Below are 16,034 nucleotides of genomic sequence, written 5' to 3' on the forward strand. Positions count from 1 at the left end.
TCTCAACCAGAACTATCTTTTCAAGTACCTCTAAGGTACAGTGACAGGCAGTGGCAGAAGCTTGGATTTCAGCCTCACTTTGACTTCTACCAGCTAATTTAAAAATTCCTACCTTTTTCCTTCCAGTCAAACTCCAATTAAATAAATGCTTAAGTTACATTTTACAAATACTTATTCTAAAAGTCACTGTAGTTTTTTTGGGGAAAGAAAAAAGAAACCAGGCTTTAAGTGCGTGTGTGTGTATGTGTGTGTAAAGGATGAATAATTCACCAATACCTTTTCCCCCCTCATGTGCTGCCTTACAACAACTCTTAGAGCATGAAAAAAACAATGCAAATAAGTACACTATTTATTATACTAGGTATAAACACAAATTCGTGAAACCTTAAATAAAATCAAGTTTGGCTCGCTACACATCTAGCAATATTCAGCTATAGTTACAGCCTGGCACCATTTATTGAAAAAGCAAAGTGATGAAGACAGGGATGCTTGTTGATTTGAACATGGCAAAGGCAGAGCATCTCAGGACCAGAAGAGCCTGCTTTACACCCCGGCCTCTTCCAGTTCCCTGCATTGTTCCTCTTTACAATGCCAACAGTGGCAAGGCTTATACAGTCGAATTATATGTCCCATTTTCTGCTGCAAGCATTATTTACTTATGTATGGCTGGTTCTAGGTCATTTGAGCATAACACAATATGCTCACCTGTAACGTCAAAAAAATACTATTTTTGTGTCTGAAAATATTTAGCAATGCAAATTACTCCTCATTTGTTGTTATAATTTATCCTCACCTTTTGCATCCAAAATCCTAGAGTGATTTGTAAGGGAAAGCTAATTATTTTTCCAGAATGATTGTCACATTAAAATGACAATCATTAACAACCCTTTTACGTTAGCTGTATTTTTTGACTTGCCTTACTTTCAGACTGATTTATGTATGCTAGCACATCGAAGCACATACAGAATACATCTTTCAGTGATGCTGTTGTCATCTGCAGAATGAATCATCGGATTAATAGCTTCTGAGATTTTTAAAAGGAAAAGGCGCCAGTGCTACTTAAAAAAAAAATTTGAAAACCCCTTGGATTTCCCAAATAGAGCCATATCCCTACCTTTGCCCGAGCTCTATAGCCTTATGCATGAACACCTGAATAATAGCATGGTTCTCAACGCAGAAAAACACATACTGCAAAGTAAGAGCCTTGCAGCATTTTCTGTTCCGGGCTCCAGTCCGCTATGGGAGCTCCATGCCAGAACTTGCCGGCAGCCCCGCGGGCGAGCTCTGCATCTGCAGTCTGCGGGAAGCACCACCCCGCTTCCAGAACGTTCCGGCAGTCACCCGCACCCCCTCGCTGTGCTTTCCTGCCTGCGCCTTCCTCCCTGTCACACCCCTGGCTATGACAAAGCTCAGTTTCAGACACAAAACGTTTTCACAGAGAGGAGGAGCAATTGGCTTAGCAGTTAGAAACGCACCAACTCGGTTACACAAGGCAGAGGGGGCGGCCTTGGGCCGGGCTGAGCCCCAGACCAGCGGCAGTCTCTGTCTGCCACACACAGGGCTGGCGGCCAACCCCAAGTAAAGCACAGGGACCCTTCAGCAGCCTCCAAAGTAGGGGATTGGGGCGGGATTTTTTTGTTTCCAGTTTCTGCTTTTTTTTTTTTTTTTTTTTGGACGGGGCGGGGTGGGGGAGAGTGGTTTGTTTTGTTTTTAATATGAGATTCTAACCTGAGAGAACAAACCATAGTTAATCATAATTCTCCAGTGACTGCCACTACAGAAAAAGCCAAAAGGTCTGCCTGCCTTTCCCATGTTTTACCCACGTCGGTGGAAACACCTAAAAGCTATTATTGTGACTTTGCCTTCTCAGAACCAGTTCTCTACCTCCAACATGTGAACGACTTCCTTATCTCTCACGAGAAGTGACCCTAAAGCACAGATGTTGCAGTCAAAAGTAGTAAGACCTGCTGTGTTCAAAATAAGTACTGTTAACTATATGGATTCAATAGGTATTAATCAAAGACAATATCTTAAAATGTCGGTTCAGTTCTCTCAAAATAGGTAGAGAAAAAAGTCACACAAAATGATTCCCCAATTCACAGTTTTAAATATTAAAGCATTTAATTGACAGAGTTTGTCTGAAACAAAAGGAAAAAAAAAAACCAAAAACCCAACCATGATGAAATCTGTCACTAGTTTGTCTGAAACAAAAGGAAAAAAAAAACCCAAAAACCCAACCATGATGAAATCTGTCACTAGTACCTTGATCCAAAAAAACCAAAACAAACCAACAAAAGAGAAAAACAAACCCCAAACAAGAAAAAACACCCACGACAGAGCAAATGAAAATGAAAGGCCCTGAGCCTTCTGTAAGCAACACACACAAGTCCAAAACATCCCTTTCCCTGCCTTTTCTTCTCCAAAACACAAACCAGATCAAATTACTATTCACTTAAGAATGAGCTAAAACTTAAGTAGTTCCCAAAATTTTCTCACATTAGTGTTTGAAAGACACAGAAAATTATGTACATTTCTGAAATGGAGAACTGTCTATCAATCCATTATCTTAGCTGCTATGGTTTATTTGAAGATATTTTACAACAGAAACCTGAATCAGCAGAAAGAACAGGAAAGGCAGGAAAGGGGGGGAGGAAGGACTGACAATATTTGTATCCGCTTTTCTATTGTAAAGGAGAGGTGAAAAAGTGTCTAAACCGGGTAAATTCCAGGCTGTAACAGTCTAATACATTGAACTCCCTTTCTTCTAGAAATGGAAAATCCTCAGTATGAGTATCCTTATCAACTTCAAAACCCCCACATTTTGCTCACTGAAATTTACATGAAGAATTTTGTTATTTATTAAACAGCTGACTGATTTCAATCTGAAAATCAAGATGATGGAAGAAAGTAAAAAATTTGGTTTACTTATAATTCCTTCAAAGACAATATTTGCTTGAAAAAAATCTGCTGTATTTTGTATCTAAAAAATAAAGGTCCAATTCAACTGTGTAATAAATACTTAATCATGTTACGACTGTTAAGATTCCAAACAGTTCTAAGAATTTGGTAACTGTTTATTTCCACCTGAAGAATCAAACGAGTCAGCTATTTTAAAGTGATTTCCATACATTAAACAGTACTGCATTCATTCCACAGTCCATTCCAGTCCATTTCAAGTCCTGCCTGAAATCGTTTGCACCCAAAATTTCTACCAAACTATAAGATGAAGCTGTGCAAATTATTAGACAATTTTAGGAGGAACATAAAAAATAATCAAGCCATGTTAGAATGCTTCCAAGCAACTATGATTTAGTCATGAAAAACTATCCATATAGTTGGTGCACGAATGAAAATAAAATCATACAAAAATTCTCCTTTTATAGTACAACATTTGCAAGGGTGGAGGAAGGGAATCTATACACGTTTTCAGAGTAAACGATCGGTTTTCTTTTGGAATTTGTATTTCTCTTGGAAAATCATGTAGATTTGAGACTACTACCCTATTAGAAATTTATTTAACTCTTGAGAGTCTATCCTTCAAGTTTACCTATCAGCAGTACAACCCTCATTTTTCTAGAACACACAGACACGGGAACACTGAGCACAGTCTGACAACACATCCTGCATTAAAACTGTATAGCAATCAATTCAGCTTAAGTTATTACTTCATTACACACATCTAATTCAACTCATGAACAGCTAATTTATGTATTTAATAAAAGTGATGGGGAGAAGGAAGTGGTTCAGCATCCACTCAAATACCTTGTTCCTGTGCACATAAATTGGTGGTTTTCATTTTCTTTTTTGATTATTAACACCCAAACTACTAGCACTATGGGAGTGAAGAGAGAAGAGGCTATGCTTTCAGCTACTAGTGCTACCATAAAAAAAGCATTATAATATACTTGGATTTCTGAAAATGGGAATGTATCCCATTTGCAAAACAGGTTTCAAAACCTACCATACTTTTAGCATTCCAACAGGTACTTCAGGAGAGAAAAAAAAAAAAACCAAAAAAACCCCCAAACCACACTACCCATGCAGTTCATCCAACAAAACACTACTGCTCCCTGCTGGGCCAGTCATTTTGTACAGCGCTTCTGAAAATGGGTGTTCAAAATGGCCTGTTAAAAAGCAAAGGAAACCAAAACCAAAGGGAAGGGGAAATACAGAGACAAGGGCTTTTCTCTGAGCTCTTGCAACTTTTCTGTAAAACGGGAGTAAGCTTACTCAGCTCACAGGAAAAAAAAAAAAAGACAATGGGCAACAAAAAGTCACTAAAAGCACTATATCAAAGACATGGTCTGAAAATACAGTATTTTACTCAAATGTAATACATCTAAAAAACCATTCCCTACAGTGATTGCCGAAAATATTCTGCTTTTCATGCTCCCATTTAAAGAGAAGTTCAACAGAGAAATCTTAAATCAACAAAACAAATTGCACAGGATAACTTTTATATGCCTGCTGTTTTCTTTAAAAAAGCCACCAACCAAAAAACCCAACCCCCAAAAAACCAACAAACCACCACAGGATGTGTATGGTAAAGTATGTTTTAAACATAAAATTTCATCCTCTCCAGAAATTATAGTGTAGGAGTTTGGTGATTTCAAAGAACGAAATGTTTCTACTTCCTGTAGACAATATGAATTATTAACATCTGGAACTAATCAACAATAACTGACTAAAAAAACGCACAAACACAAACCTCAGTAATCATTTATAAGATTGGGGTCAGGATGACAGACTGTCTTGCAATAAACCAGAAAAATTATTGTTTCACTACATTATTAATCTACATTCATTAGATGAGATAAAGGTATGGCAAAATATCACATTTTATCAAGACAAATGTATTTAATTAGTATTTGCAGTTTGAATTTTCAGACATTTGAAAGTACCCAAATGTTCCCAGGACCTTAACTATCTTACCCAATCAAAAAAATCCTCTATGAACTAAAATTTGCTGTGAATCAAATTCACTAAACAAAGTTCCACTATCAATAAAAATAATAAAACTACCTGCTTTTCATCACCACCTCTAACCACACATTTGCATTACTCTTATCTCTTACCCTAAAGCAGAAAAATTTTATAACCAATTACTTAAAAATTTACTGCTCATTGAAGTCACCAATCCATCTCACCTTAAAAATTCTGTATACTGAGTTTATTTCTTTTTATCAAGTGAACAAAATAAACATGGAGAAATTACGTGTTCTGAGAATCTGACGTGCACTGTCTGCACAGAATATTTTATGTCTTTACAAACAGTGCGTTGCCATTAACTGTACAAGACAGTATATGCGGATATTTAAAACTAACTTAACCAAGTGCTTTGTTAACAGATTATACCGAAAGCACCAAATTAATGTGCAAACATTCTGAGGAAGAACTGAACCTTTTGGCATTAGACTAGCTTTCTCATCCCTAGCACTAAGTTCAACTTCAGCCAGAAAAATACTATGAGCAGCATACACACTGATGAGTTACCCAGCTTGACTGCTGCTCCCGATATGTTCCTGGAGAACTTCAAGAAATTCCCTGTTTCATTACTCTTGGTTTAACTTAGGTGCAACTTAAGAACCCATGAAGACCTGAACTAAGTGTAAGACAGAACAAGAAAATTAAATATACACTCATAAAAAAAAAAGCCTTCTTTCTTCTTTTCTGTTGTTCAACGCCCCAGTGGAAAAAAGTTGCGCATTACTTTTCTCCTACCCTCATCTCCCTTGACACAGACAGCACCTTTTAATGTGTTTTAAGGATAACAGCGAGGTCCCCAACCAATACCATACAGCGAAAAACACGAGGCCATGTAAAACCACTAGCACTTTGAAACTCAGCTTTCAATTAAGTTATACAAAAGAAACAATGATGGATCTCTAAACCTCCATCTTCTCATTTGTAGTAATTCCATAGAATTTGTAGCATTATTCCTGAGTAGCAAGTAAGTGCTACTTGCAAAACAGTTAACGATTTATATAACCATTGATTTTCTAATGTAGTTATATAGGCATTGTAATTATTTACCACCAGAAAAGTTACACATTGAAAAAATGATAATCAAATCTAATTACTTGGTTGCAAAAATTTAAGTATGTAAAGAGTTTGTTTCATGTTTCAGTTAAAGTATGAGGCAAGCATTTGAGAAAGGGACAGCACAGAATGAGAGCTCTTGTGACCTGGTAAGAAGGTAATCCGAAATAAAGTAATTTGATTAGCAGAACAAATATGATATTTGACCTGGCTTGTCCCACCTAATCTATCCTGTAACTGAGACAAGATAGAGATCTGTGAATTAATTCAGTAAGAAAGGGGAGAAAAAACAAAAATACCACAAAACAAATGAAAAATACCTCAACCCAGTGAAAGTGACAAAAAAAAAAAAAAAAAAAAGACAACAGCATTTAAACATATTTTATACAGCTTAGAATTAGTTAACCATGCCTAACCAAGGTTTGAAATTGCTTCTCAGCAAAGCAGAGCTGGTGCTCACCTCTAAGGTCAGGAGCATGTGATGCCAACAGCTCTACTCGCACAGTCAAGCTGAACTGCTGCATGGAGCACTTTTTCAGCCATTCTGAAACGGCTCTGTCTTAGCTGTACTGAAAATACGACTAAGATGGCTGCAGTGCTCTCTCAAGACAAGCCAATCAGTGACAACTCAGCAGGAGGTAAAACACTTACACAGCAAAGCACCTCCCTCTTTACCATGCTGCAACAAACTGCACAGAAGGGATGGGTGGATGGGTGTGAGCAGAGGAGTGGTTTCTTTGACAGGCAGGAAGTGGTTAATGCACAGCTGCAACACTGCAGCTACCTAGCACCACCAGTAAAGGGAAAATTGAAATAAACCAAAAACCAGAGAGGCAGCCCTGCTAGGCCTGTGATCCAGGGTTTGTATCACATACTTCAAATCTCAACTCCAAGGCAGTTCAGAATCCACGTCACATATTAAGAGTCGCAATACAGACCCAGATCACGCACAGAACTGACAAACATTAGGGAATACTTTCTAAGAGCAGGCTCACTTCAGTGCTTAAAAAAAACCCAAAACAAAACAAGAAAAAAAAAACCAACCCCAAAACCACTTAAGAAATTAATCTATATCTTTGTACTGCTCCACCTACTTTGAAATATTCTATTACATTAGTTGCCCAATGAAAGTTTATTTGGAAGGAATAAATGAAGTTCACCTTATAAGAAAGCTGGCAAATACCCCAAGAACATTCCAGAACTCCAATGTCTGCAGGAACCAAGTATCTAATTCTTTATGACTGCAATGCAGCTTGTTAAGTTTTTCAAAGAAGAGCTGTATTTAGAATCACTTAAGGAATTTTGATGGAATCTTGTAACAGAGCAGCTCCTGAAGAACTGGTTTGAGAACCTATGGTGGGGGACAAAGGGGTTATCAAACAAAGACACAAGTTTAACACAAAATGAAACCCAATACAGGTTTTGCTCTAGTATCTGTTTATTATCACCAATCATGCGCTCTCACAGAGGCAACACTGGATCCATCAGTTCTGGAGGGAGTTCCTCTATACCTGCCTCACTTTCCTTCTATAATATCCAGCTTTGTCTGTTTTAAAATACCTGCAAGAGCCCATGCAGCAATTCTAAAGGAAATTACTAGCCTTCTAACAAAAAATAATCTTTGTGATCCAAAATTAGCCCAGCACAGTAAGTCACTCCCCCCCAAAAAAGTAGAACAACATGCCCTCCAACCACTTCAATTATGAAAAGGTCTAAACTTATGTAACTGTGCATGTCTGTTGCCAGCTGTAGCTGGTTATTTCATTGACTAATCATGCCAGCAGCAGTTGTCTCATGCACTCATCAGCACCACAGTCAGTATTTCTAACTTTAAAAATGGTGAAATACACCATCTGGCTTTTCCTGTTGTCCTTGTATTACCACGATTTGCAGTACAAGAAAGGGCACATACCACATATGAGACAACTCCACTGACTGTCTCTGATATTACTGTACAGATTTAGAAGATGAAATAAAAATGTATTTGAAGTTCAAATGCCTGAAAGACATATTTCTCAAAAAGCAGATCTGTGAACATTGAAGAACAAGTTCATTACAGGTAATTTAAAGCTAATCATTACAATGAAGCTTTTCTTCACCAACACCTATTACTAAGCTAAAAATCAAGTTTACAACCAACTCGAAAGAAAAGTTTTCTATTATACAGTTATATACCCACTGTTACTTACTTTGAATATCATATATACCACACCATCAGCCTGTGGGAATTTACAATAATTTGAAGATTTCAAAATTCAAACATAAGTATTCAATTTGTGTAACAAATATACTTTGATTTTTCCAGTAGCAGTATTTTAAACAGAATTCTGTGTTTAGCATATCTACGAAATTTGTACATCAAAACGTGAATTCTGACTTCAAGTCCTATAATTTCAAGAATACCGCCAAAAACATAGGGATGTTCTAACCCAGAAACCAAGAGCTGCACTCGTACAACACCGCGTTTTATGTAACACTAAGTCTTGGAACTTGACGTATGGATGACAATGACTTAAATAGGTTTGAACAGGCAAAACAACAAGTTGGCAAAAAAACTTCAGAGAACGTTTTCCCTGAGCTAGAGAAAACAGAATCCATGTCACAGTCCTGTTGCTACAAATGTCTTGCCTTGTCAGAAAGCTTCATGAACATGCAGATGCACTGATACATTAACACAGACACATGGATGCAAAGAATGTTATTAAATAGTAAGAAACCATGTGCATTAACTTGAATGTCCCCTTCAATATACCTCCATTAACACACCAAAGTGTGTTTCTAAAGTGTGTTAGAAGTTATTAATCAAACTAATTTTAAAATAAAACCTGATGTTTAAGTAAATGAAAATTTATGAGTGGAGTAAGTCCTCTGAAAATGCTTTGACTCAAGAAATATTAAAAGTGAAGCTACATTAATCTGTAATTCCTACACTAGCATGGGACTACAATTTTTTCATTGCTACTTAGCATGACATTTATATGGGTTCTCTAGTTAAAACCCCCCCAGAATAAAATGTTTTAGTAGGACTACAGAATGGAATTTAAACTTAACATGTTATGGTAAGAACTCTTCTCTCTTTTGATAACATGCCAAAACACTTTAATATCATCTCACTAAGCTCAGTTGCTGTAGTCATAAATTAAAACAGGGCTTCCATTTTCCAAATTTCTCATGAACATCAACCAAGAAACACAAGAGAATGGCAACCTGTTGTTTCTCTAATTATTGCCCTGTGTAAGTAGCATCACCTTCGCACACACCACTTAAATATCCTTACATAGAACCACAGAAGTGCTTGTTTCCAAACCACATCCTATCCACTATTCTCACTTGCCCTTTTCCTTTATTAATCTTTTTTGCTGTTGTATAGGGTTTTATACGTTACTTAACATTAAGTGGACACAACAGTTCTTTACACTGACAAACTAGGAGGAACTACTAGTATTTGTACGTATTTCAACTGAAGTCTCAAAATACTGTTCACTGAAACCCTCCTTTACTCCTATTTTTACACAGACTAGTAGACTGACTTCAAGGAACATCTCTCATTTAAGACTCCACAAGTAAAAACTACTTAAAACTGTTGTCAGAAAAAAAAGAGTCCATAATCATGAGATAAGAAATACTGAAGTTACGAGAGACAAAAGTCTGCACAACATTTAAGGACTCTTCATCATTCCAAGCAGATGGATGGTCAGATCAACGAGGGAAATTTTCAGTGCATTGACTGAAGTCAGCAAGCATTTATGTTGAGGTGCTTAAACATTTTTGAAAGAACAAAAATTCAAATCCAACGTTTTTTAAAAATGACCTTACAGAAGTTGCAACATGTTGGAGATGAAGTTAAAAGTAACATGGCAGATTTTGGGTTGTTTGGCTGGGGTTTTTCTTTTAGGGGTGCGGGGACAACAGGATGAATGTATTTTTGGTTTGTTTCGGGAATTGTTTTGGGGTTTTTTTACCATAACATTTCTTTACACTACTGTGAAATGAAAGATAATACTTGAGACACTACAAAATGACAGAAAATACATAAGAAATAATTTTAACAGTTACATGTCATATCCACAGTCATATAATTAATAAAAATTGTGGATTGAATATATAAGTTTACTTGAAAACATTTTCAGAAACTGCATTTAGAAAAGCACTTTTCCTGTATTACAAAAATCCACATTACCCACAGCCAAGTAGGTCTGTTAGTTGACCTTTATACTTTTTAAAATACATTTTTACAGAAAAACCCACTTTGCACCCAGCCATCTAATTTCCTAAGATCTCAAATGATTTGATGTTTGTTCATGAAAGAAATAAGACCTCGTAACTCTTATGTACAGTTTTTCATCATTTATAACAAGCACAGCTCAAAATACAACAAAAAGCATGGTTTGCTCTTTTTTCCCTAACTACCAAAGGAACACAAAGGGTATTTATACAACATACATACACTTACACAACGTTGTTAATTCCTTCACTGTGATGTGATGGAAAGTGACATACAAGTGAAAATCAGGCCGTTATTTAATACCATATACTTAGTACCGTATGCTCAGGTACACCACCAGGGAGTCTTCACTTTCAAAAAAAAACCAACCCCAAAAAATAGGGGAGGAATGAGGAGGGCAGATTTGCTGTTAAATATACTGGCAATTTTAAAAAGGATACACCACCTGTACTACACAGAACAAGGAAGGAGCAATGGAACTAGCAACTCCGTATTTCTTACGGATTTATAAACATTGGTTTTCTACTTTTCACTCAGGTTATCACTGGTGCCTTACTACACCAGGTGAGTGCAGGTACACAGCTAGTCTGAAGCCACATGCTGATGTGACAGCCTCCATACTGCTCTGATGGACACTGCCTGTGTACTGACAGCAAATTATTCCCCCAAAACAACACATAATTTCCAAGTTTTCTTGCTGCCAACACTGGTAGCCTCTCCTCACCCCAGCTGTTTGTTTCCACAAACTTTACAGGTATTAATTATCTCTGACACTTAACTATGCTTTATGTTTACTGAAAACCAACAAATCTTCCCCGAACTACTAAGAACAGAACAATTGGCAATCAATGTTCACATAAAACTAGACTACTGCACTAGAAATGAGCACACTTCTCTTACAATTTTTAGGGCTATGACACAATTTGAAATCTTTGCCATGTTATCTGGCATTGCAATTTTCTGCTTAACCGAAAAAATTAAACTTGTTAAACAGATCTGTCTTCCTAGCAAAAAATTTAGAAACATCACTTTAATAAATTTATTCATGCATTTTTTAATGTAAGCATAAAACTTTTTGCTGGTATGCAACACTTAAGCTGCATGTAAGCACAGCCCCTGCTATTGGTACAGGCTGGGGGATGAATAGATTGTGAGCAGTACTGCTGAGGAGGTCTTGGGGGTGCAGGTGAATGAGAGACTGGATGTGAGCTGGTAATGTACACTTGCAGCTCAGAAAGCCAACTGTATCCTGGGCTGCATCCAAAGCTGTGTGGGCAGGAGTGAGAAAAGGGATTCTGCCTCTCTGCTCTGTTCTGGTGAGACCCCCACCTGCTGTGATTTGGGGTTCTCAGCACAAAAAGGACATGGATCCACTGGAGTGAGTCCAAAGGTGGACAACCAAAATGATTAGAGAGATGGAGCACCTTTCCCAAGAGAAAATGCTGAGAGAACAGAAATTATTCCGCCTGGAAAAGAGGAGGCTCTGTAGATACCTTAGAGGACCTTCCAGTATTTATGAAAGGAATCTACAGAAGATCTGAAAAGATACTTTTTACAAGGTTACGTAGTTATAGAATGAACAACAATGGCTTCAAACAGAAAAACAGCAGGTTTATATTAGATATCAGGAAAAAAAACTTCAGTGTCAGGGTGATGAGGCACTGTACTGTCAAGTGGTGAAATTGTGAATGCCTCACCCCTGGAACTTTTCAAGGCCAGGTTGGATGGGGCTCTGAGCAACCAGTTCTAGTGGAAGGTCTCCCTGCATGTGGCAGGGCAGCTGGGAGTAGATGATTTTAAAGGTCTCTTCTAACCCAAACAATTCTATGATTTTTCACTGAAAGTATTCTGGCTTGGCACTAATACAAAACCAGAGGAAAGCATAAAACACAAAGCTGCGTAAAAGTCACGTGCAACTGAAAATCTGCTTTCAACTTTGGGATGCTTTTTGGCCTGGAAGTATCTTCACACAGTCAAAGAAAAACAAAGATAAGAACTAGAACATAACTTAAAACCAGGATACGCATCTTAAAATAAAAAAAACTCCTCCAAACTAACAAAACCAGACTTCCCTTTCTGCATCACACTTCAATTGCTCACCTCTGTAAAAAAATACTGATGTATTCAGAAGATCCAGTTTCTAAATAATTAATGCCAGTATTTCATATCTATAACTCATGACACTCGCTTTTATAGTCTCATCTGTAGACTAATACTGTACTTCAGTTAGATGCTTTCAAAGACCTAAGCATTGTACGTATAAACCCAAGAATTTGACTCTGATTACTAAATAGAAAGGGAAAAATTACAAAAACCAGAACATGAGCAAAAAATGTGAAACATATAAAACAATACACAAAATCTTTTCAGACAAATAAAAACTAAGATTCCCACAATATCATGCAAAATTTTGCTCTAAAAAAATTAACCAGAACTCAAAACTTGACATAATCTATGTTCCAGATCCTCCTAAGCAAATACTAAAGTATTTTAGTTATCTTCTGTGGCATCAGGCAGCAAGTCTTAATCTCCAAACCACAGCCAAGGTAAAGAAATTTTAAAAATTAAGTATTTCACAATTCACGCCTAAACTGTACTCAAAGATTAAAACATTCTACAACTGCCTGACTTGACAAGAAAAGCGATCACTTTAGAGAACAACTGTATTCAATGAGCTGTCAAAAAAAAAAGTTGCCCCACAGAACAGCCTTATCTTACTGTCCATCCTGTATTTGGATAAGTCACTGCTGCTTGATAAACAGCTTCTTACAGTACAGTGGAATTAGAACAGGTTTTTTCATGCAGTAGAGCATACAGTGCAATGAGTAGAACTGAAACACCAGAATTACAAACTTACATAATGAAAGTAGCATTTATATTGATCAGTTTTAAGAGTTCCCATTTATTTTGTGTGAATAGGTGAATATCTCAGAATGACACCACATACTAAAGAAAACCAAAGACCAACAACAGATGACTCCCAGAAATGTTAATAATGTTAGAGTTCATTGAATTTAAAAATACTATTATACAAACATACATCGGGGAAAAAAAAACCCCAACTCCCCATATTCACATACCGTAATAATAGTTTTCTAACTTACAACTTCATTTTTTTCTTGTACTATCTGTTATGAAAACTGTGATGTACATGTGTCATTGCTGTAATTTTCAACATAAAAGCATAATACAAACATGTAACTAATCTACAATATAGAAGAAACACCAAGTGCAGAACAAAAAGGGAAAGAAAAGCATTAACATGCATGCTATTTAGTAAGAACAACATACTGGTTTAAAGAACCTTTTAGCCTTACTGTTTACCTTCTGTTAATAAACTTGGCATTTTTGCCGTAAGTGTTGTTTCTGACTGTAAGTCCAGATAAACTCAATAAGTGATTACACTCTTAAAGTAATCAAGTTGGTGAGAAATAAGATACTTTTTTCCTTATTTTGGAAATAAAATACAGTACTCGGTTTAGTCCAGTCCTTTCCACTGTGGAAATATTTCTAGTTGTAACAGAAAACACGCACAGAAAAAGAAAATGAAGACTGAGTTACTAATTAGGCATCAGTATTTTAGAACTTACTGAACATGTAAAACATTCCTATTTGCACTGGATTTTGTAAAACCAGTATTTAAAGTCAAACTATTTTTATTCCTAAGTTGTTCAGGCTCTTTCTTAGCTGGCAAAATCACCTCCCATGCTAGTGGGGAAGCATATGCCTATGTGTTTTATGTCCCAAATGGAAGCATTACTGAACGAACCTTTATAGGAAAACTAACATACTACAGTTAATTTTGATTTCTTAAGTTTGTGAAATGAGTACAATAATACAAACTACAGCTTGTAAAACTGTAGAAAACATGGCAAGTAAGGCATCCGTATCTATTGCAGTCAGCATCTTCTTGAAAACAGACTTCATAGAGGATAGAAGACAACAGGTCTCTCAATAAAAGCATCAAAATAACTACTTAAATTGATGCATACAGTAATTATTGTATCCTTTTGCAACTAAATTTTGCTATGATCGGTTTCAAGTTTATGCAACATCCAAAACAGTCTTGCTCAATTATTTCATACAGCAAAACACAATGCTGTTCCACATTATCAGAGAAAAAGCATCAGCTCAGCAGTGCTATAATTGGTGAAAAAGTTGCAGCTGATAAAAATACCTTTTACTCAAACAATGTACTAAGTCTTCTAAACTAAGAACAATAAAAACAGAAGTATTAGCACAATGCTTCGTAGGTTATACGTACATATAAACTTCACTTACTAGTTTTAAGACATACAGACCAATAAAATAACTGCCATACTTCAGGAATAAATAGTGGATGCAATTATCACAATTCACGAATTGCATAAATGCAGTCATTAGCGAATTCATTTTATGATTGGCGTGACAGCAACCATTAGCCCCATTTCATAGATCTGAAACTGAGAAATTACCTACCCAAGATCACGTATCAAACAGCAGTGGTTTTTGTGTTTGATTTCTTCTCCTCTAAGGAATTATTAGTATCTGCAGCAACACTCTCCTTCATACCTTCCTACAGGACTGCAAAAACCAGTATTGAATTAGAAAACCACTTATTTTTTTAGATTGATAGCTGATGGTTGCGTACAGACTTAATATTTGACTTACTGATTCCAGATTTAAGCAGAGATTAAACACATTTTTCACACTTCTGTTTTTGAAAACATGAGTGTAAGTATTATGAACTGTAACAAGTGCAAGCATATACTTTAACTTCCAAAAGAGAGACAAACAGCACGCTTGTAAAATATTCTCATCTTGCACAATCAAGTTCCTTTAAACCTATCCATAATAACATCTCTTTTCTTTGTATAATTTAGAATGTCAAACATCTCTATTAACATGGTGTTACTTCTGCTGGTCAGTATGATATATGTCTAGATGCATGACATTTTTCTGTCACTGAAGGCTGCATTTTTAAGCACACTGACTGCTGCCTAGAACAGCAGAGCTGTTCACTGCTTGATTTTAAGCAAGTACTTTTCCACCAACAATGCCATCCAATTTTTCCAGTAAGTCTGTCTATGATAATGATCACAGTCATGTTACGTAAAATTATTCCAAGGTTACTGTTAAGCAACAAAATATCCTACTATCAGCATTTCCACTGAATATCCGCCAACAACTGGGAAATCCAGGAAGAGAAGGATGGATCTGCTAGAAAAACAAGCTACGGAAAGGCAAAACGATACCTGTAATAGGCCTCAAAATTAAAGTGTAAAATTCTTATCTGTGGGAAAATTCCAGTATTTTAAATATTTAAGGAAGAACAGAAATTCGAATATACCTTCTTCAGCACATGGCTTGAACTGCTTTGCCATGTTGATGTGGGCGGCCATGACACCTCGAATAGCCGCTTGGGCCTTGTTTACTGGTGGCATCACGTGAGTAAGCACAACTCGACCTTCTCTGTTCCCACACAGAAACGATTTGGTTTCCAGCGAACGGGTGTGTCCATACAGTAGAGAAATAATGCCCTGCTGCCCACCAGCGTAGGAACACGACCAACAGTTTCCCCTCGTTGCTTCCACAGCCCATGCGCTGCGACGCTCCACGCCCGCCCTGCGGATGCGGCCCTTCCCGGCAGCGCACAGCACCACCCAGGCCACGCCACCGCATTTCCGGCAGGGAGCGAGGAAACGCTCTCGAAGCGCCGGGCGCGCCCGTGTCCCACCCAAACACGCGCCGCCACCTCGCCTCGCCCTTGCGCGTCGCGCCCAGGCGGGCG

The 16,034-nt window shown here is 37.2% G+C and overlaps 1 protein-coding gene across 5 annotated transcripts in view; it reads right to left on the reverse strand.

Annotated features, from left to right (window-relative positions):
* Positions 1 to 15,936, reverse strand: part of ATF7IP (activating transcription factor 7 interacting protein) — an 89,575-nt gene extending 73,639 nt beyond the window's left edge. For 2 of the 5 annotated variants that reach the window (XM_017737787.1, XM_017737783.1), the window contains exons 1-2: positions 15,594 to 15,936; positions 14,723 to 14,827 (exon numbers count right to left, since the gene is read on the reverse strand). The gene's annotated coding sequence lies outside the window, so the exon portion shown is untranslated. The remainder of the gene's footprint in view (positions 1 to 14,722; positions 14,828 to 15,593) is intronic. The other 3 variants (XM_008636499.2, XM_017737788.1, XM_017737786.1) reach the window with 3 other exon arrangements.
* Between the last annotated feature and the right edge of the window lie 98 nt (positions 15,937 to 16,034).

The sequence above is a fragment of the Corvus brachyrhynchos genome, unplaced genomic scaffold (genome assembly GCF_000691975.1).
Source record: "Corvus brachyrhynchos isolate BGI_N302 unplaced genomic scaffold, ASM69197v1 scaffold56, whole genome shotgun sequence".
In the NCBI taxonomy this organism is placed as follows: domain Eukaryota; kingdom Metazoa; phylum Chordata; class Aves; order Passeriformes; family Corvidae; genus Corvus; species Corvus brachyrhynchos.